Source organism: Lepisosteus platostomus, chromosome 11 (genome assembly GCF_059453375.1).
Source record: "Lepisosteus platostomus isolate fLepPlt1 chromosome 11, fLepPlt1.hap1, whole genome shotgun sequence".
Classification (NCBI taxonomy): domain Eukaryota; kingdom Metazoa; phylum Chordata; class Actinopteri; order Semionotiformes; family Lepisosteidae; genus Lepisosteus; species Lepisosteus platostomus.
In genome coordinates, this window is record NC_142621.1 from 16,374,265 (window position 1) to 16,392,395 (window position 18,131).

Below are 18,131 nucleotides of genomic sequence, written 5' to 3' on the forward strand. Positions count from 1 at the left end.
GCTCTTAACCCCAGTGTGCAGAAAGGGTCAAAACGTGTTTTTCAGCAGAAATAAACATGTTTCTGAAAGTTTGGTCAACCCCATGTAAGTTATGGGGCAGTAACAACACACTTTTCAAAACGTGTTTTTCAGCCCGAAATAAACACGTTTTTTCAGACAACTGAATCCCCATGTAACAGCAAGGCTCAGAAGAGCCCACACACTCAGCTCTTAACCCCAGTGTGCAGAAAGGGTCAAAACGTGTTTTTCAGCAGAAATAAACATGTTTCTGCAAGTTTGGTCAACCCCATGTAAGTTATGGGACAGTAACAGCACACTTTTCAAAACGTGTTTTTCAGCCCGAAATAAACGCGTTTTTTCAGACAACTGAATCCCCATGTAACAGCAAGGTTCAGAAGAGCCCACACACTCAGCTCTTAACCCCAGTGTGCAGAAAGGGTCAAAACGTGTTTTTCAGCAGAAATAAACATGTTTCTGCAAGTTTGGTCAACCCCATGTAAGTTATGGGACAGTAACAGCACACTTTTCAAAACTTGTTTTTCAGCCCGAAATAAACGCGTTTTTTCAGACAACTGAATCCCCATGTAACAGCAAGGTTCAGAAGAGCCCACACACTCAGCTCTTAACCCCAGTGTGCAGAAAGGGTCAAAACGTGTTTTTCAGCAGAAATAAACATGTTTCTGCAAGTTTGGTCAACCCTATGTAAGTTATGGGGCAGTAACAACACACTTTTCAAAACGTGTTTTTCAGCTCGAAATAAACGCGTTTTTTCAGACAACTGAATCCCCATGTAACAGCAAGGTTCAGAAGAGCCCACACACTCAGCTCTTAACCCCAGTGTGCAGAAAGGGTCAAAACGTGTTTTTCAGCTGAAATAAACATGTTTCTGAAAGTTTGGTCAACCCCATGTAAGTTATGGGGCAGTAACAACACACTTTTCAAAACGTGTTTTTCAGCCCGAAATAAACACGTTTTTTCAGACAACTGAATCCCCATGTAACAGCAAGGCTCAGAAGAGCCCACACACTCAGCTCTTAACCCCAGTGTGCAGAAAGGGTCAAAACGTGTTTTTCAGCAGAAATAAACATGTTTCTGCAAGTTTGGTCAACCCCATGTAAGTTATGGGGCAGTAACAACACACTTTTCAAAACGTGTTTTTCAGCCCGAAATAAACGCGTTTTTTCAGACAACTGAATCCCCATGTAACAGCAAGGTTCAGAAGAGCCCACACACTCAGATCTTAACCCCAGTGTGCAGAAAGGGTCAAAACGTGTTTTTCAGCAGAAATAAACATGTTTCTGCAAGTTTGGTCAACCCCATGTAAGTTATGGGGCAGTAACAACACACTTTTCAAAACGTGTTTTTCAGCCCGAAATAAACGCGTTTTTTCAGACAACTGAATCCCCATGTAACAGCAAGGCTCAGAAGAGCCCACACACTCAGCTCTTAACCCCAGTGTGCAGAAAGGGTCAAAACGTGTTTTTCAGCAGAAATAAACATGTTTCTGCAAGTTTGGTCAACCCCATGTAAGTTATGGGGCAGTAACAACACACTTTTCAAAACGTGTTTTTCAGCCCGAAATAAACGCGTTTTTTCAGACAACTGAATCCCCATGTAACAGCAAGGTTCAGAAGAGCCCACACACTCAGCTCTTAACCCCAGTGTGCAGAAAGGGTCAAAACGTGTTTTTCAGCAGAAATAAACATGTTTCTGCAAGTTTGGTCAACCCCATGTAAGTTATGGGGCAGTAACAACACACTTTTCAAAACGTGTTTTTCAGCCCGAAATAAACGCGTTTTTTCAGACAACTGAATCCCCATGTAACAGCAAGGTTCAGAAGAGCCCACACACTCAGATCTTAACCCCAGTGTGCAGAAAGGGTCAAAACGTGTTTTTCAGCAGAAATAAACATGTTTCTGCAAGTTTGGTCAACCCCATGTAAGTTATGGGGCAGTAACAACACACTTTTCAAAACGTGTTTTTCAGCCCGAAATAAACGCGTTTTTTCAGACAACTGAATCCCTATGTAACAGCAAGGCTCAGAAGAGCCCACACACTCAGCTCTTAACCCCAGTGTGCAGAAAGGGTCAAAACGTGTTTTTCAGCAGAAATAAACATGTTTCTGCAAGTTTGGTCAACCCCATGTAAGTTATGGGGCAGTAACAACACACTTTTCAAAACGTGTTTTTCAGCCCGAAATAAACGCGTTTTTTCAGACAACTGAATCCCTATGTAACAGCAAGGCTCAGAAGAGCCCACACACTCAGCTCTTAACCCCAGTGTGCAGAAAGGGTCAAAACGTGTTTTTCAGCAGAAATAAACATGTTTCTGCAAGTTTGGTCAACCCCATGTAAGTTATGGGGCAGTAACAGCACACTTTTCAAAACGTGTTTTTCAGCCCGAAATAAACGCGTTTTTTCAGACAACTGAATCCCCATGTAACAGCAAGGTTCAGAAGAGCCCACACACTCAGCTCTTAACCCCAGTGTGCAGAAAGGGTCAAAACGTGTTTTTCAGCAGAAATAAACATGTTTCTGCAAGTTTGGTCAACCCCATGTAAGTTATGGGGCAGTAACAACACACTTTTCAAAACGTGTTTTTCAGCCCGAAATAAACGCGTTTTTTCAGACAACTGAATCCCCATGTAACAGCAAGGTTCAGAAGAGCCCACACACTCAGATCTTAACCCCAGTGTGCAGAAAGGGTCAAAACGTGTTTTTCAGCAGAAATAAACATGTTTCTGCAAGTTTGGTCAACCCCATGTAAGTTATGGGGCAGTAACAACACACTTTTCAAAACGTGTTTTTCAGCCCGAAATAAACGCGTTTTTTCAGACAACTGAATCCCTATGTAACAGCAAGGCTCAGAAGAGCCCACACACTCAGCTCTTAACCCCAGTGTGCAGAAAGGGTCAAAACGTGTTTTTCAGCAGAAATAAACATGTTTCTGCAAGTTTGGTCAACCCCATGTAAGTTATGGGGCAGTAACAACACACTTTTCAAAACGTGTTTTTCAGCCCGAAATAAACGCGTTTTTTCAGACAACTGAATCCCTATGTAACAGCAAGGCTCAGAAGAGCCCACACACTCAGCTCTTAACCCCAGTGTGCAGAAAGGGTCAAAACGTGTTTTTCAGCAGAAATAAACATGTTTCTGCAAGTTTGGTCAACCCCATGTAAGTTATGGGGCAGTAACAGCACACTTTTCAAAACGTGTTTTTCAGCCCGAAATAAACGCGTTTTTTCAGACAACTGAATCCCCATGTAACAGCAAGGCTAAGAAGAGCCCACACACTCAGCTCTTAACCCCAGTGTGCAGAAAGGGTCAAAACGTGTTTTTCAGCAGAAATAAACATGTTTCTGAAAGTTTGGTCAACCCCATGTAAGTTATGGGGCAGTAACAACACACTTTTCAAAACGTGTTTTTCAGCCCGAAATAAACGCGTTTTTTCAGACAACTGAATCCCCATGTAACAGCAAGGTTCAGAAGAGCCCACACACTCAGCTCTTAACCCCAGTGTGCAGAAAGGGTCAAAACGTGTTTTTCAGCTGAAATAAACATGTTTCTGCAAGTTTGGTCAACCCCATGTAAGTTATGGGGCAGTAACAGCACACTTTTCAAAACGTGTTTTTCAGCCCGAAATAAACGCGTTTTTTCAGACAACTGAATCCCCATGTAACAGCAAGGTTCTGAAGAGCCCACACACTCAGCTCTTAACCCCAGTGTGCAGAAAGGGTCAAAACGTGTTTTTCAGCAGAAATAAACATGTTTCTGAAAGTTTGGTCAACCCCATGTAAGTTATGGGGCAGTAACAACACACTTTTCAAAACGTGTTTTTCAGCCCGAAATAAACGCGTTTTTTCAGACAACTGAATCCCCATGTAACAGCAAGGTTCTGAAGAGCCCACACACTCAGCTCTTAACCCCAGTGTGCAGAAAGGGTCAAAACGTGTTTTTCAGCAGAAATAAACATGTTTCTGCAAGTTTGGTCAACCCCATGTAAGTTATGGGGCAGTAACAACACACTTTTCAAAACGTGTTTTTCAGCCCGAAATAAACGCGTTTTTTCAGACAACTGAATCCCCATGTAACAGCAAGGCTCAGAAGAGCCCACACACTCAGCTCTTAACCCCAGTGTGCAGAAAGGGTCAAAACGTGTTTTTCAGCAGAAATAAACATGTTTCTGCAAGTTTGGTCAACCCCATGTAAGTTATGGGGCAGTAACAACACACTTTTCAAAACGTGTTTTTCAGCCCGAAATAAACGCGTTTTTTCAGACAACTGAATCCCCATGTAACAGCAAGGTTCAGAAGAGCCCACACACTCAGCTCTTAACCCCAGTGTGCAGAAAGGGTCAAAACGTGTTTTTCAGCAGAAATAAACATGTTTCTGCAAGTTTGGTCAACCCCATGTAAGTTATGGGGCAGTAACAACACACTTTTCAAAACGTGTTTTTCAGCCCGAAATAAACGCGTTTTTTCAGACAACTGAATCCCCATGTAACAGCAAGGTTCAGAAGAGCCCACACACTCAGATCTTAACCCCAGTGTGCAGAAAGGGTCAAAACGTGTTTTTCAGCAGAAATAAACATGTTTCTGCAAGTTTGGTCAACCCCATGTAAGTTATGGGGCAGTAACAACACACTTTTCAAAACGTGTTTTTCAGCCCGAAATAAACGCGTTTTTTCAGACAACTGAATCCCTATGTAACAGCAAGGCTCAGAAGAGCCCACACACTCAGCTCTTAACCCCAGTGTGCAGAAAGGGTCAAAACGTGTTTTTCAGCAGAAATAAACATGTTTCTGCAAGTTTGGTCAACCCCATGTAAGTTATGGGGCAGTAACAACACACTTTTCAAAACGTGTTTTTCAGCCCGAAATAAACGCGTTTTTTCAGACAACTGAATCCCTATGTAACAGCAAGGCTCAGAAGAGCCCACACACTCAGCTCTTAACCCCAGTGTGCAGAAAGGGTCAAAACGTGTTTTTCAGCAGAAATAAACATGTTTCTGCAAGTTTGGTCAACCCCATGTAAGTTATGGGGCAGTAACAGCACACTTTTCAAAACGTGTTTTTCAGCCCGAAATAAACGCGTTTTTTCAGACAACTGAATCCCCATGTAACAGCAAGGTTCAGAAGAGCCCACACACTCAGCTCTTAACCCCAGTGTGCAGAAAGGGTCAAAACGTGTTTTTCAGCAGAAATAAACATGTTTCTGCAAGTTTGGTCAACCCCATGTAAGTTATGGGGCAGTAACAACACACTTTTCAAAACGTGTTTTTCAGCCCGAAATAAACGCGTTTTTTCAGACAACTGAATCCCCATGTAACAGCAAGGTTCAGAAGAGCCCACACACTCAGATCTTAACCCCAGTGTGCAGAAAGGGTCAAAACGTGTTTTTCAGCAGAAATAAACATGTTTCTGCAAGTTTGGTCAACCCCATGTAAGTTATGGGGCAGTAACAACACACTTTTCAAAACGTGTTTTTCAGCCCGAAATAAACGCGTTTTTTCAGACAACTGAATCCCTATGTAACAGCAAGGCTCAGAAGAGCCCACACACTCAGCTCTTAACCCCAGTGTGCAGAAAGGGTCAAAACGTGTTTTTCAGCAGAAATAAACATGTTTCTGCAAGTTTGGTCAACCCCATGTAAGTTATGGGGCAGTAACAACACACTTTTCAAAACGTGTTTTTCAGCCCGAAATAAACGCGTTTTTTCAGACAACTGAATCCCTATGTAACAGCAAGGCTCAGAAGAGCCCACACACTCAGCTCTTAACCCCAGTGTGCAGAAAGGGTCAAAACGTGTTTTTCAGCAGAAATAAACGTTTCTGCAAGTTTGGTCAACCCCATGTAAGTTATGGGGCAGTAACAGCACACTTTTCAAAACGTGTTTTTCAGCCCGAAATAAACGCGTTTTTTCAGACAACTGAATCCCCATGTAACAGCAAGGCTAAGAAGAGCCCACACACTCAGCTCTTAACCCCAGTGTGCAGAAAGGGTCAAAACGTGTTTTTCAGCAGAAATAAACATGTTTCTGAAAGTTTGGTCAACCCCATGTAAGTTATGGGGCAGTAACAACACACTTTTCAAAACGTGTTTTTCAGCCCGAAATAAACGCGTTTTTTCAGACAACTGAATCCCCATGTAACAGCAAGGTTCAGAAGAGCCCACACACTCAGCTCTTAACCCCAGTGTGCAGAAAGGGTCAAAACGTGTTTTTCAGCTGAAATAAACATGTTTCTGCAAGTTTGGTCAACCCCATGTAAGTTATGGGGCAGTAACAGCACACTTTTCAAAACGTGTTTTTCAGCCCGAAATAAACGCGTTTTTTCAGACAACTGAATCCCCATGTAACAGCAAGGTTCTGAAGAGCCCACACACTCAGCTCTTAACCCCAGTGTGCAGAAAGGGTCAAAACGTGTTTTTCAGCAGAAATAAACATGTTTCTGAAAGTTTGGTCAACCCCATGTAAGTTATGGGGCAGTAACAACACACTTTTCAAAACGTGTTTTTCAGCCCGAAATAAACACGTTTTTTCAGACAACTGAATCCCCATGTAACAGCAAGGTTCAGAAGAGCCCACACACTCAGCTCTTAACCCCAGTGTGCAGAAAGGGTCAAAACGTGTTTTTCAGCAGAAATAAACATGTTTCTGCAAGTTTGGTCAACCCCATGTAAGTTATGGGACAGTAACAGCACACTTTTCAAAACGTGTTTTTCAGCCCGAAATAAACGCGTTTTTTCAGACAACTGAATCCCCATGTAACAGCAAGGTTCAGAAGAGCCCACACACTCAGCTCTTAACCCCAGTGTGCAGAAAGGGTCAAAACGTGTTTTTCAGCAGAAATAAACATGTTTCTGCAAGTTTGGTCAACCCTATGTAAGTTATGGGGCAGTAACAACACACTTTTCAAAACGTGTTTTTCAGCCCGAAATAAACGCATTTTTTCAGACAACTGAATCCCCATGTAACAGCAAGATTCAGAAGAGCCCACACACTCAGCTCTTAACCCCAGTGTGCAGAAAGGGTCAAAACGTGTTTTTCAGCTGAAATAAACATGTTTCTGCAAGTTTGGTCAACCCCATGTAAGTTATGGGGCAGTAACAACACACTTTTCAAAACGTGTTTTTCAGCCCGAAATAAACACGTTTTTTCAGACAACTGAATCCCCATGTAACAGCAAGGCTCAGAAGAGCCCACACACTCAGCTCTTAACCCCAGTGTGCAGAAAGGGTCAAAACGTGTTTTTCAGCAGAAATAAACATGTTTCTGCAAGTTTGGTCAACCCCATGTAAGTTATGGGGCAGTAACAACACACTTTTCAAAACGTGTTTTTCAGCCCGAAATAAACGCGTTTTTTCAGACAACTGAATCCCCATGTAACAGCAAGGTTCAGAAGAGCCCACACACTCAGATCTTAACCCCAGTGTGCAGAAAGGGTCAAAACGTGTTTTTCAGCAGAAATAAACATGTTTCTGCAAGTTTGGTCAACCCCATGTAAGTTATGGGGCAGTAACAGCACACTTTTCAAAACGTGTTTTTCAGCCCGAAATAAACGCGTTTTTTCAGACAACTGAATCCCTATGTAACAGCAAGGCTCAGAAGAGCCCACACACTCAGCTCTTAACCCCAGTGTGCAGAAAGGGTCAAAACGTGTTTTTCAGCAGAAATAAACATGTTTCTGCAAGTTTGGTCAACCCCATGTAAGTTATGGGGCAGTAACAGCACACTTTTCAAAACGTGTTTTTCAGCCCGAAATAAACGCGTTTTTTCAGACAACTGAATCCCTATGTAACAGCAAGGCTCAGAAGAGCCCACACACTCAGCTCTTAACCCCAGTGTGCAGAAAGGGTCAAAACGTGTTTTTCAGCTGAAATAAACATGTTTCTGCAAGTTTGGTCAACCCTATGTAAGTTATGGGGCAGTAACAACACACTTTTCAAAACGTGTTTTTCAGCCCGAAATAAACGCGTTTTTTCAGACAACTGAATCCCCATGTAACAGCAAGGTTCAGAAGAGCCCACACACTCAGCTCTTAACCCCAGTGTGCAGAAAGGGTCAAAACGTGTTTTTCAGCAGAGATAAACATGTTTCTGCAAGTTTGGTCAACCCTATGTAAGTTATGGGGCAGTAACAACACACTTTTCAAAACGTGTTTTTCAGCCCGAAATAAACGCGTTTTTTCAGACAACTGAATCCCCATGTAACAGCAAGGTTCAGAAGAGCCCACACACTCAGCTCTTAACCCCAGAGTGCAGAAAGGGTCAAAACGTGTTTTTCAGCAGAAATAAACATGTTTCTGCAAGTTTGGTCAACCCCATGTAAGTTATGGGGCAGTAACAACACACTTTTCAAAACGTGTTTTTCAGCCCGAAATAAACGCGTTTTTTCAGACAACTGAATCCCCATGTAACAGCAAGGCTCAGAAGAGCCCACACACTCACCTCTTAACCCCAGTGTGCAGAAAGGGTCAAAACGTGTTTTTCAGCAGAAATAAACATGTTTCTGCAAGTTTGGTCAACCCCATGTAAGTTATGGGGCAGTAACAACACACTTTTCAAAACGTGTTTTTCAGCCCGAAATAAACGCGTTTTTTCAGACAACTGAATCCCCATGTAACAGCAAGGTTCAGAAGAGCCCACACACTCAGCTCTTAACCCCAGTGTGCAGAAAGGGTCAAAACGTGTTTTTCAGCAGAAATAAACATGTTTCTGCAAGTTTGGTCAACCCCATGTAAGTTATGGGGCAGTAACAACACACTTTTCAAAACGTGTTTTTCAGCCCGAAATAAACGCGTTTTTTCAGACAACTGAATCCCCATGTAACAGCAAGGTTCAGAAGAGCCCACACACTCAGATCTTAACCCCAGTGTGCAGAAAGGGTCAAAACGTGTTTTTCAGCAGAAATAAACATGTTTCTGCAAGTTTGGTCAACCCCATGTAAGTTATGGGGCAGTAACAACACACTTTTCAAAACGTGTTTTTCAGCCCGAAATAAACGCGTTTTTTCAGACAACTGAATCCCCATGTAACAGCAAGGCTCAGAAGAGCCCACACACTCACCTCTTAACCCCAGTGTGCAGAAAGGGTCAAAACGTGTTTTTCAGCAGAAATAAACATGTTTCTGCAAGTTTGGTCAACCCCATGTAAGTTATGGGGCAGTAACAACACACTTTTCAAAACGTGTTTTTCAGCCCGAAATAAACGCGTTTTTTCAGACAACTGAATCCCCATGTAACAGCAAGGTTCAGAAGAGCCCACACACTCAGCTCTTAACCCCAGTGTGCAGAAAGGGTCAAAACGTGTTTTTCAGCAGAAATAAACATGTTTCTGCAAGTTTGGTCAACCCCATGTAAGTTATGGGGCAGTAACAACACACTTTTCAAAACGTGTTTTTCAGCCCGAAATAAACGCGTTTTTTCAGACAACTGAATCCCCATGTAACAGCAAGGTTCAGAAGAGCCCACACACTCAGATCTTAACCCCAGTGTGCAGAAAGGGTCAAAACGTGTTTTTCAGCAGAAATAAACATGTTTCTGCAAGTTTGGTCAACCCCATGTAAGTTATGGGGCAGTAACAGCACACTTTTCAAAACGTGTTTTTCAGCCCGAAATAAACGCGTTTTTTCAGACAACTGAATCCCCATGTAACAGCAAGGTTCAGAAGAGCCCACACACTCAGCTCTTAACCCCAGTGTGCAGAAAGGGTCAAAACGTGTTTTTCAGCAGAAATAAACATGTTTCTGCAAGTTTGGTCAACCCCATGTAAGTTATGGGGCAGTAACAACACACTTTTCAAAACGTGTTTTTCAGCCCGAAATAAACGCGTTTTTTCAGACAACTGAATCCCCATGTAACAGCAAGGTTCAGAAGAGCCCACACACTCAGATCTTAACCCCAGTGTGCAGAAAGGGTCAAAACGTGTTTTTCAGCAGAAATAAACATGTTTCTGCAAGTTTGGTCAACCCCATGTAAGTTATGGGGCAGTAACAACACACTTTTCAAAACGTGTTTTTCAGCCCGAAATAAACGCGTTTTTTCAGACAACTGAATCCCTATGTAACAGCAAGGCTCAGAAGAGCCCACACACTCAGCTCTTAACCCCAGTGTGCAGAAAGGGTCAAAACGTGTTTTTCAGCAGAAATAAACATGTTTCTGCAAGTTTGGTCAACCCCATGTAAGTTATGGGGCAGTAACAACACACTTTTCAAAACGTGTTTTTCAGCCCGAAATAAACGCGTTTTTTCAGACAACTGAATCCCTATGTAACAGCAAGGCTCAGAAGAGCCCACACACTCAGCTCTTAACCCCAGTGTGCAGAAAGGGTCAAAACGTGTTTTTCAGCAGAAATAAACATGTTTCTGCAAGTTTGGTCAACCCCATGTAAGTTATGGGGCAGTAACAGCACACTTTTCAAAACGTGTTTTTCAGCCCGAAATAAACGCGTTTTTTCAGACAACTGAATCCCCATGTAACAGCAAGGCTAAGAAGAGCCCACACACTCAGCTCTTAACCCCAGTGTGCAGAAAGGGTCAAAACGTGTTTTTCAGCAGAAATAAACATGTTTCTGAAAGTTTGGTCAACCCCATGTAAGTTATGGGGCAGTAACAACACACTTTTCAAAACGTGTTTTTCAGCCCGAAATAAACGCGTTTTTTCAGACAACTGAATCCCCATGTAACAGCAAGGTTCAGAAGAGCCCACACACTCAGCTCTTAACCCCAGTGTGCAGAAAGGGTCAAAACTTGTTTTTCAGCTGAAATAAACATGTTTCTGCAAGTTTGGTCAACCCCATGTAAGTTATGGGGCAGTAACAGCACACTTTTCAAAACGTGTTTTTCAGCCCGAAATAAACGCGTTTTTTCAGACAACTGAATCCCCATGTAACAGCAAGGTTCTGAAGAGCCCACACACTCAGCTCTTAACCCCAGTGTGCAGAAAGGGTCAAAACGTGTTTTTCAGCAGAAATAAACATGTTTCTGAAAGTTTGGTCAACCCCATGTAAGTTATGGGGCAGTAACAACACACTTTTCAAAACGTGTTTTTCAGCCCGAAATAAACACGTTTTTTCAGACAACTGAATCCCCATGTAACAGCAAGGTTCAGAAGAGCCCACACACTCAGCTCTTAACCCCAGTGTGCAGAAAGGGTCAAAACGTGTTTTTCAGCAGAAATAAACATGTTTCTGCAAGTTTGGTCAACCCCATGTAAGTTATGGGACAGTAACAGCACACTTTTCAAAACGTGTTTTTCAGCCCGAAATAAACGCGTTTTTTCAGACAACTGAATCCCCATGTAACAGCAAGGTTCAGAAGAGCCCACACACTCAGCTCTTAACCCCAGTGTGCAGAAAGGGTCAAAACGTGTTTTTCAGCAGAAATAAACATGTTTCTGCAAGTTTGGTCAACCCTATGTAAGTTATGGGGCAGTAACAACACACTTTTCAAAACGTGTTTTTCAGCCCGAAATAAACGCATTTTTTCAGACAACTGAATCCCCATGTAACAGCAAGATTCAGAAGAGCCCACACACTCAGCTCTTAACCCCAGTGTGCAGAAAGGGTCAAAACGTGTTTTTCAGCTGAAATAAACATGTTTCTGCAAGTTTGGTCAACCCCATGTAAGTTATGGGGCAGTAACAACACACTTTTCAAAACGTGTTTTTCAGCCCGAAATAAACACGTTTTTTCAGACAACTGAATCCCCATGTAACAGCAAGGCTCAGAAGAGCCCACACACTCAGCTCTTAACCCCAGTGTGCAGAAAGGGTCAAAACGTGTTTTTCAGCAGAAATAAACATGTTTCTGCAAGTTTGGTCAACCCCATGTAAGTTATGGGGCAGTAACAACACACTTTTCAAAACGTGTTTTTCAGCCCGAAATAAACGCGTTTTTTCAGACAACTGAATCCCCATGTAACAGCAAGGTTCAGAAGAGCCCACACACTCAGATCTTAACCCCAGTGTGCAGAAAGGGTCAAAACGTGTTTTTCAGCAGAAATAAACATGTTTCTGCAAGTTTGGTCAACCCCATGTAAGTTATGGGGCAGTAACAGCACACTTTTCAAAACGTGTTTTTCAGCCCGAAATAAACGCGTTTTTTCAGACAACTGAATCCCTATGTAACAGCAAGGCTCAGAAGAGCCCACACACTCAGCTCTTAACCCCAGTGTGCAGAAAGGGTCAAAACGTGTTTTTCAGCAGAAATAAACATGTTTCTGCAAGTTTGGTCAACCCCATGTAAGTTATGGGGCAGTAACAGCACACTTTTCAAAACGTGTTTTTCAGCCCGAAATAAACGCGTTTTTTCAGACAACTGAATCCCTATGTAACAGCAAGGCTCAGAAGAGCCCACACACTCAGCTCTTAACCCCAGTGTGCAGAAAGGGTCAAAACGTGTTTTTCAGCTGAAATAAACATGTTTCTGCAAGTTTGGTCAACCCTATGTAAGTTATGGGGCAGTAACAACACACTTTTCAAAACGTGTTTTTCAGCCCGAAATAAACGCGTTTTTTCAGACAACTGAATCCCCATGTAACAGCAAGGTTCAGAAGAGCCCACACACTCAGCTCTTAACCCCAGTGTGCAGAAAGGGTCAAAACGTGTTTTTCAGCAGAGATAAACATGTTTCTGCAAGTTTGGTCAACCCTATGTAAGTTATGGGGCAGTAACAACACACTTTTCAAAACGTGTTTTTCAGCCCGAAATAAACGCGTTTTTTCAGACAACTGAATCCCCATGTAACAGCAAGGTTCAGAAGAGCCCACACACTCAGCTCTTAACCCCAGAGTGCAGAAAGGGTCAAAACGTGTTTTTCAGCAGAAATAAACATGTTTCTGCAAGTTTGGTCAACCCCATGTAAGTTATGGGGCAGTAACAACACACTTTTCAAAACGTGTTTTTCAGCCCGAAATAAACGCGTTTTTTCAGACAACTGAATCCCTATGTAACAGCAAGGCTCAGAAGAGCCCACACACTCAGCTCTTAACCCCAGTGTGCAGAAAGGGTCAAAACGTGTTTTTCAGCAGAAATAAACATGTTTCTGCAAGTTTGGTCAACCCCATGTAAGTTATGGGGCAGTAACAGCACACTTTTCAAAACGTGTTTTTCAGCCCGAAATAAACGCGTTTTTTCAGACAACTGAATCCCTATGTAACAGCAAGGCTCAGAAGAGCCCACACACTCAGCTCTTAACCCCAGTGTGCAGAAAGGGTCAAAACGTGTTTTTCAGCTGAAATAAACATGTTTCTGCAAGTTTGGTCAACCCTATGTAAGTTATGGGGCAGTAACAACACACTTTTCAAAACGTGTTTTTCAGCCCGAAATAAACGCGTTTTTTCAGACAACTGAATCCCCATGTAACAGCAAGGTTCAGAAGAGCCCACACACTCAGCTCTTAACCCCAGTGTGCAGAAAGGGTCAAAACGTGTTTTTCAGCAGAGATAAACATGTTTCTGCAAGTTTGGTCAACCCTATGTAAGTTATGGGGCAGTAACAACACACTTTTCAAAACGTGTTTTTCAGCCCGAAATAAACGCGTTTTTTCAGACAACTGAATCCCCATGTAACAGCAAGGTTCAGAAGAGCCCACACACTCAGCTCTTAACCCCAGAGTGCAGAAAGGGTCAAAACGTGTTTTTCAGCAGAAATAAACATGTTTCTGCAAGTTTGGTCAACCCCATGTAAGTTATGGGGCAGTAACAACACACTTTTCAAAACGTGTTTTTCAGCCCGAAATAAACGCGTTTTTTCAGACAACTGAATCCCCATGTAACAGCAAGGCTCAGAAGAGCCCACACACTCACCTCTTAACCCCAGTGTGCAGAAAGGGTCAAAACGTGTTTTTCAGCAGAAATAAACATGTTTCTGCAAGTTTGGTCAACCCCATGTAAGTTATGGGGCAGTAACAACACACTTTTCAAAACGTGTTTTTCAGCCCGAAATAAACGCGTTTTTTCAGACAACTGAATCCCCATGTAACAGCAAGGTTCAGAAGAGCCCACACACTCAGCTCTTAACCCCAGTGTGCAGAAAGGGTCAAAACGTGTTTTTCAGCAGAAATAAACATGTTTCTGCAAGTTTGGTCAACCCCATGTAAGTTATGGGGCAGTAACAACACACTTTTCAAAACGTGTTTTTCAGCCCGAAATAAACGCGTTTTTTCAGACAACTGAATCCCCATGTAACAGCAAGGTTCAGAAGAGCCCACACACTCAGATCTTAACCCCAGTGTGCAGAAAGGGTCAAAACGTGTTTTTCAGCAGAAATAAACATGTTTCTGCAAGTTTGGTCAACCCCATGTAAGTTATGGGGCAGTAACAACACACTTTTCAAAACGTGTTTTTCAGCCCGAAATAAACGCGTTTTTTCAGACAACTGAATCCCCATGTAACAGCAAGGCTCAGAAGAGCCCACACACTCACCTCTTAACCCCAGTGTGCAGAAAGGGTCAAAACGTGTTTTTCAGCAGAAATAAACATGTTTCTGCAAGTTTGGTCAACCCCATGTAAGTTATGGGGCAGTAACAACACACTTTTCAAAACGTGTTTTTCAGCCCGAAATAAACGCGTTTTTTCAGACAACTGAATCCCCATGTAACAGCAAGGTTCAGAAGAGCCCACACACTCAGCTCTTAACCCCAGTGTGCAGAAAGGGTCAAAACGTGTTTTTCAGCAGAAATAAACATGTTTCTGCAAGTTTGGTCAACCCCATGTAAGTTATGGGGCAGTAACAACACACTTTTCAAAACGTGTTTTTCAGCCCGAAATAAACGCGTTTTTTCAGACAACTGAATCCCCATGTAACAGCAAGGTTCAGAAGAGCCCACACACTCAGATCTTAACCCCAGTGTGCAGAAAGGGTCAAAACGTGTTTTTCAGCAGAAATAAACATGTTTCTGCAAGTTTGGTCAACCCCATGTAAGTTATGGGGCAGTAACAGCACACTTTTCAAAACGTGTTTTTCAGCCCGAAATAAACGCGTTTTTTCAGACAACTGAATCCCCATGTAACAGCAAGGTTCAGAAGAGCCCACACACTCAGCTCTTAACCCCAGTGTGCAGAAAGGGTCAAAACGTGTTTTTCAGCAGAAATAAACATGTTTCTGCAAGTTTGGTCAACCCCATGTAAGTTATGGGGCAGTAACAACACACTTTTCAAAACGTGTTTTTCAGCCCGAAATAAACGCGTTTTTTCAGACAACTGAATCCCCATGTAACAGCAAGGTTCAGAAGAGCCCACACACTCAGATCTTAACCCCAGTGTGCAGAAAGGGTCAAAACGTGTTTTTCAGCAGAAATAAACATGTTTCTGCAAGTTTGGTCAACCCCATGTAAGTTATGGGGCAGTAACAACACACTTTTCAAAACGTGTTTTTCAGCCCGAAATAAACGCGTTTTTTCAGACAACTGAATCCCTATGTAACAGCAAGGCTCAGAAGAGCCCACACACTCAGCTCTTAACCCCAGTGTGCAGAAAGGGTCAAAACGTGTTTTTCAGCAGAAATAAACATGTTTCTGCAAGTTTGGTCAACCCCATGTAAGTTATGGGGCAGTAACAACACACTTTTCAAAACGTGTTTTTCAGCCCGAAATAAACGCGTTTTTTCAGACAACTGAATCCCTATGTAACAGCAAGGCTCAGAAGAGCCCACACACTCAGCTCTTAACCCCAGTGTGCAGAAAGGGTCAAAACGTGTTTTTCAGCAGAAATAAACATGTTTCTGCAAGTTTGGTCAACCCCATGTAAGTTATGGGGCAGTAACAGCACACTTTTCAAAACGTGTTTTTCAGCCCGAAATAAACGCGTTTTTTCAGACAACTGAATCCCCATGTAACAGCAAGGCTAAGAAGAGCCCACACACTCAGCTCTTAACCCCAGTGTGCAGAAAGGGTCAAAACGTGTTTTTCAGCAGAAATAAACATGTTTCTGAAAGTTTGGTCAACCCCATGTAAGTTATGGGGCAGTAACAACACACTTTTCAAAACGTGTTTTTCAGCCCGAAATAAACGCGTTTTTTCAGACAACTGAATCCCCATGTAACAGCAAGGTTCAGAAGAGCCCACACACTCAGCTCTTAACCCCAGTGTGCAGAAAGGGTCAAAACGTGTTTTTCAGCTGAAATAAACATGTTTCTGCAAGTTTGGTCAACCCCATGTAAGTTATGGGGCAGTAACAGCACACTTTTCAAAACGTGTTTTTCAGCCCGAAATAAACGCGTTTTTTCAGACAACTGAATCCCCATGTAACAGCAAGGTTCTGAAGAGCCCACACACTCAGCTCTTAACCCCAGTGTGCAGAAAGGGTCAAAACGTGTTTTTCAGCAGAAATAAACATGTTTCTGAAAGTTTGGTCAACCCCATGTAAGTTATGGGGCAGTAACAACACACTTTTCAAAACGTGTTTTTCAGCCCGAAATAAACACGTTTTTTCAGACAACTGAATCCCCATGTAACAGCAAGGTTCAGAAGAGCCCACACACTCAGCTCTTAACCCCAGTGTGCAGAAAGGGTCAAAACGTGTTTTTCAGCAGAAATAAACATGTTTCTGCAAGTTTGGTCAACCCCATGTAAGTTATGGGACAGTAACAGCACACTTTTCAAAACGTGTTTTTCAGCCCGAAATAAACGCGTTTTTTCAGACAACTGAATCCCCATGTAACAGCAAGGTTCAGAAGAGCCCACACACTCAGCTCTTAACCCCAGTGTGCAGAAAGGGTCAAAACGTGTTTTTCAGCAGAAATAAACATGTTTCTGCAAGTTTGGTCAACCCTATGTAAGTTATGGGGCAGTAACAACACACTTTTCAAAACGTGTTTTTCAGCCCGAAATAAACGCATTTTTTCAGACAACTGAATCCCCATGTAACAGCAAGATTCAGAAGAGCCCACACACTCAGCTCTTAACCCCAGTGTGCAGAAAGGGTCAAAACGTGTTTTTCAGCTGAAATAAACATGTTTCTGCAAGTTTGGTCAACCCCATGTAAGTTATGGGGCAGTAACAACACACTTTTCAAAACGTGTTTTTCAGCCCGAAATAAACACGTTTTTTCAGACAACTGAATCCCCATGTAACAGCAAGGCTCAGAAGAGCCCACACACTCAGCTCTTAACCCCAGTGTGCAGAAAGGGTCAAAACGTGTTTTTCAGCAGAAATAAACATGTTTCTGCAAGTTTGGTCAACCCCATGTAAGTTATGGGGCAGTAACAACACACTTTTCAAAACGTGTTTTTCAGCCCGAAATAAACGCGTTTTTTCAGACAACTGAATCCCCATGTAACAGCAAGGTTCAGAAGAGCCCACACACTCAGATCTTAACCCCAGTGTGCAGAAAGGGTCAAAACGTGTTTTTCAGCAGAAATAAACATGTTTCTGCAAGTTTGGTCAACCCCATGTAAGTTATGGGGCAGTAACAGCACACTTTTCAAAACGTGTTTTTCAGCCCGAAATAAACGCGTTTTTTCAGACAACTGAATCCCTATGTAACAGCAAGGCTCAGAAGAGCCCACACACTCAGCTCTTAACCCCAGTGTGCAGAAAGGGTCAAAACGTGTTTTTCAGCAGAAATAAACATGTTTCTGCAAGTTTGGTCAACCCCATGTAAGTTATGGGGCAGTAACAGCACACTTTTCAAAACGTGTTTTTCAGCCCGAAATAAACGCGTTTTTTCAGACAACTGAATCCCTATGTAACAGCAAGGCTCAGAAGAGCCCACACACTCAGCTCTTAACCCCAGTGTGCAGAAAGGGTCAAAACGTGTTTTTCAGCTGAAATAAACATGTTTCTGCAAGTTTGGTCAACCCTATGTAAGTTATGGGGCAGTAACAACACACTTTTCAAAACGTGTTTTTCAGCCCGAAATAAACGCGTTTTTTCAGACAACTGAATCCCCATGTAACAGCAAGGTTCAGAAGAGCCCACACACTCAGCTCTTAACCCCAGTGTGCAGAAAGGGTCAAAACGTGTTTTTCAGCAGAGATAAACATGTTTCTGCAAGTTTGGTCAACCCTATGTAAGTTATGGGGCAGTAACAACACACTTTTCAAAACGTGTTTTTCAGCCCGAAATAAACGCGTTTTTTCAGACAACTGAATCCCCATGTAACAGCAAGGTTCAGAAGAGCCCACACACTCAGCTCT